General features: G+C 35.0%; 1 protein-coding gene across 4 annotated transcripts in view; it reads right to left on the bottom strand.

Annotated features, from left to right (window-relative positions):
- Positions 1 to 4,501, bottom strand: part of LOC148948276 (uncharacterized) — a 13,630-nt gene extending 9,129 nt beyond the window's left edge. Inside the window, exon 1 of one of the 4 annotated variants that reach the window (XM_089094261.1) lies at positions 4,462 to 4,501. The gene's annotated coding sequence lies outside the window, so the exon portion shown is untranslated. Of the gene's footprint in view, positions 1 to 4,145; positions 4,250 to 4,389 lie in introns of those variants that run through there. The other 3 variants (XM_089094260.1, XM_089094259.1, XM_089094263.1) reach the window with 3 other exon arrangements.
- Positions 4,502 to 4,948: the final 447 nt, after the last annotated feature.

The raw sequence follows: 4,948 nt of genomic DNA, 5'->3' as shown, positions 1-4,948 counted from the left end.
AGTAAGCACATTTTGGGAATCAAGAGAGACAAATTTGTCAGAAACGACCCTCTGATCGGAAAAATTTCCCACTCTGAAAGTCAGCTATTTTTTTCCGCGCCGAAAAACACAAAACGGCGCGATAATCGCGTCAGAAAATTTGGTTCTTTCCCCAGTCAGATTCTCCTTATTTTTCTGCACATGTCTGCCAAAATTTCATACTTTTACCATAAAATGCACAAACCTGACGCTTATGTACCTAACTATTACTTTGTCTTGGCCTAAACCGGACATTAGATCTTATTTTGGGCTGTCTTGTGTTATGTCTATAACACATTGTGTTATGTAATTATTAGTGGCTTGACAAACCCATCCTCATCGGGACCAGATTCTATTCCTACTAAGGTAGTTAAATCCATTCTTCCTTCATTGGTTTTGCCTCTAACAAAACTTGTTAATCTTTCATTTGAATGTGGAGTTTTTCCGGATGCTCTCAAGCGTGCTTGGATTATTGTGTAGTATAAGGGTGGACCATTAAATGATCGAGCAAATTATCAACCAATTTCAATTTTATCAGTATTTACTAAAATCTTTGAGAAGGCTATTCTTTCTCGTCTCCTTACTTTCCTAAAATCTAAAAATTTTCTTCATGATTTTCAATTTGTTTTCCGAATGAAGCACTCCACTGAACATGCCTGTATGACCCTTTTGAATTTTATTAATTCTTCCTTAGGTTCAGGATTAATTCTGGCTGCTATATTCCTGGATGTTCGTAAGGCCTTTGATTCCTTAAACCATGAAATTCTTCTATCGGAGATAGTCTCATTTTGGCATAAGGGGAAATGTATTTTCTTGGTTTCAGTCTTATTTGAAGGATAGTTTATTTTCTGTTGATCCACTTTCCAAGTCACCCTCACAAGTGAATTTTGGGGCCCCCAGGGATGAGTTTTAGGGCCTGTGCTATTTTTGATTTATGCAAATGATCTTTATTATGTAGTAAAAAAAAAAGCAGAAACTTAATAATTGCAGTAGACTTTGTCATCCTAAGCCTTTCCTTGCCCATAGTGGCAACTATAGTTTGCCTTCTTCTGATGTCCTTGTTTGCTTTGCTGATGAAAGCACACATGGCTTTTCGGGAAACTTCAAATCAGAGCTTTGATTAAATTTGGACAACTTGTTTATGAGGATAATTTTGTGGCTTGATGCTAATTATCTTACCCTAAAATTTTCCAAGTCAATTTTTTTTTATCTTTGAAAGAAGTAGGTGAAAGCTTTAGTTTTAAAGTTTGGAAAATTCCAAAGAAGATGCTCATCTGCTATTCCATGTCTTTCCAACAGCCTTGTTGGTATTAGCCTAGTATTGAGGTTATTGAGAACAGTGGTGTAATTTCGTCAAAATCCTGGGGGGGGGGGCAAAGTTGGAGCCAATTTTCCCAAATCAAGTGAAAATGTAAGATGTAGTTAAACTGGCGACTGTGAAAACCCATCAAGTACTTATTTTCTGGTAAAAATTCTACATCAGGTGTTTGACTATCTTGAAAATAAGTTGAGTTGGTTGACTGTTCAGTGTCTTCTTTGCTTTTTTATATTCCAAGGGCTATATTAGGGGGGGGGAGTAATAATGATATTTGAAAATAGCACAAATTAGGGAATCTAATGGGACTAATTTTATTTGTTTAGCCTATTTCCTTCAGAAGCAGGACCAGACTGCATAGGTGTGGGGTCTAATTTGACTTTTTTGGGGGGGTCCTCTCTAGGTATTTCAATAACATATACCTGCACAGTACTTAATGTGCTTAAAGTAGTTCATGTGCGTAGTGAAAATTTTCAAATATAGGACTATCCTGATTAAATTCAATAAATTTGATATGAACCTTTAAGGGTATCAGTTTTCTATATTATATAGTATATATTACATAGTAAAAAACACATTAATACATCTCATCCAGCAATACTTTGGAAACATATAGTCTCTAAAGGGCGCCAATGTTGATTGACTTATAACATCTACTTTTATAAATATTTTCATGGATATGATCCAATTGTTTGAACCAAGACGGGGACTACCTGTTTAAATGGTACACATTTGAATCATAGAAACGTATATTCCATAATTTCAGATAAACCTTGCATTACAGAATTAAAATTTTCAAAAGAATTACACCACAAATGGAGTCCAAGAAAATACTTTGAGCCTCAAGCTTTTGTTAAATTATGATTTGTAAGATTTTAAAGAGTTTAGAAAAACTGTTTCTTAGGAAAAAAAAACAAAAAAAAAACAATATTCTAGAGCAGCTTAAACTCTCACTCAAACCAGTATTTATTCAAAACTTGGAATTATTTCTTCTTTCATCATTATTTGAACAAGATTGCTTACTTCATAATATGCAGAAAAATTGAAGTTAACACATTTTTAAGATACTTCCACTATGCTTCATCCCCAAGCCCCCTAATGTAAAAATATGTAGCCCAAATTATTTATTTCCCATGTGTTTTTTTTTTATTCTTGAAATTGTCAGCGTGGATTCAATTATTTGGTTTGGGTTGAAAAGGGTTGAAACAAGAACAACACATGACAAAACGCATGGAGAATGTATATAATTGGGCTTTATATTTGCACATAATAGGGTAGAGTAAAGTATAGCAGAAGTGCACTCAAAATGTGTTACCTACAATTTTTTTGCATATTATGAAGCAAGAATTGCTTTTTTTAACATAGTTCTGTTTCAATCAGGGGCTTAATTTTTCTATCGGACAGGGGGATAACTGCCCCCTCTAGACCCCAGTTTGTTCCCCCCCTCTCCCCCGCTGAAATTTATTTTCTTCAAGTCTTGTCAAAACTAAGATAAGCCTGCATAATTCAAGCATCCAGAGAACTGGGTGAGGAGTCTTTATTATATCTTTACCTTTATGGTACTATGTGGCCCATTTCTGAGTGGTATTTTCACTTGATTTGGAAAAATTGGCTCTAACTTTGCCCCCTCCCCCAGGATTTTGACAAAATAACGCCACTGTTCTCAATAACCCCAATACTTGGCTAAAACCAACAAGGCTTTTTGAATGACATGGAAATAGCAGAAGAGCGTCCTCTTTGGAATTTTCTAAACTTTAAAACTAAAGCTTTTACCTAATTTATAAACTTTCAAAGATAAAAAGCCCCTTGTCTAGAAATTCCACATGCTTTGAAATCCAACTTTTTCTGCTGGTTAAAATTGGTTTCAAACATTGCTTCTTTCATTGTAAGTAGTAAGCAATCAGATTAGCAACGCTTCTTGACTACTAAGGTCCCTGCGTTGGCTCTGCAGTGCTTTTTTTTTCGAAACTAACCTAGGTACCGATTTCTCTCCCTAAACAACAAAAAACAATAGTTTAAATATCGTCAGCGCATTGAAAAACCATGCTAAGCATTCATTACTGTATAGCAGTATCTTGAATTAACCCATACAAAACAGGTTTTCTGTTACTTCTCCCGTTTGACATATATGAAAGAGTGCATATAACATAAAAGTACCCTAAGGTCCTTGCGTTGGCCCTGCAGTGTTTTGCTAGATTAAGGTTTGACCTCTGGGTCCCGTATTTCCCAGCAAAGGTTGAACCCACTATACCACTGATTTTCATTATACTTTTCTTCTGAAAAATTGACATGAAATATCTCTGGAAATTGAAAGAACATGGTAGACTATGTGGGAAAAGCGGGAAAAATTACCAACATATATGGTGGCCTAACCTAGGCCCAAGTAAAAACTTAAAAATAGGAATTATGGGCTTTAAATTACATAGCAACTCCTTTATAAGTTCTTATGAACATTTAATTGTCTAATAAAAAAAAAAAAAAATATTGCAGTTCTCTGATTTTTAAACCTGACATGAAACTTCAAACATGTTTTTTTTTTTTCATATGACAGTGCCTCGGGGTTCTTTAATTGCATTAATAAAACACTGTCTCTTATGGTAAGTCTGTCAGTAAAATTCTAGTTTAGCTACTTTCCACTCTCTTGGAAATGGGTTAGATTAGAAAATTGAGACTTTCAGTAATGAATCCAGGGCCAAAAACATAGTCTGGGAAGGTATTGCCCAGCTTCTATGTTAACCCTTTTCTAATTTCTAAGTCTTACAAATTTGCCTACTAGACTACCTATTGAAATTTTGATAAGACAACATTTTACCTTAAATTTCAGTTATAAGTTTCTTCTTCTTAGGCTTTAGGCCTAATTCTAAAAATGAAATTCTTATTATTTGAGTAGAATTTTGAGCCATATCAATGTTAATTGTCAAAATTTAGAAAATGTATTTGCATATCTTTAAAACCTTATAAGCTGGGATTGAACAAAGTTGTGAAGCTGAAAACAGTTTTGTCTTACTTCATTTCAGCAGAAGATTAAGTTTCATTTTCCTAAACTAAACCCTTACCAAGATAATAAAAGTAGCCAAACTATACCAGTCTGTCTGTAAACAATAACAGCCGGCAATTTGACAACTTACCCAGAAAGAAATAGCAGCCTTTCTAAGGCAGGGTTGCCACTCGGCTGTTTTTTTTGAAGCTACTTTGGGTGGCAAAATAGTGTCAATTTTGTATAAAAAGTGTCATTTTCTAAAAATTTGCCGTTCGCGACGCTTCGCGTCGCTCGCTCTCATATCAACAGGCTTTTTATATTGAAAATATTGGCCAATCCGCTTGGGATCATCCCCGCGTGGTTACCTGCATCTTTAAAATCTCCAACATGAAATGTCAGATCTATTGTCATCTATCAACTATAAAAAAGAAATTTAGATTTTACTTAGTCGGTGCTGATTTCCGGCTTTGTGCAGCACTTCCATTCTTGTCAACTTTCCAGCCCCCCTCCTAAAATCCCGCTAAAACAAAAATGGTGCTTACTGTATGAAATGGGAACTCGTCCCACAGAGTACTTTCTTCTCTTTTATAAAGTGGGAACTCGTCTCACACAGTACTTTCTTCTCTTTTTTTCTG

This window comes from Artemia sp. Qi Xiang Cuo, chromosome 9 (genome assembly GCF_049724085.1).
Source record: "Artemia sp. Qi Xiang Cuo chromosome 9, ASM4972408v1, whole genome shotgun sequence".
NCBI lineage: Eukaryota > Metazoa > Arthropoda > Branchiopoda > Anostraca > Artemiidae > Artemia > Artemia sp. Qi Xiang Cuo.
The sequence above is the reverse complement of the archived record's forward strand: the minus strand, read 5'-3'. Positions and strand labels throughout refer to the sequence as shown.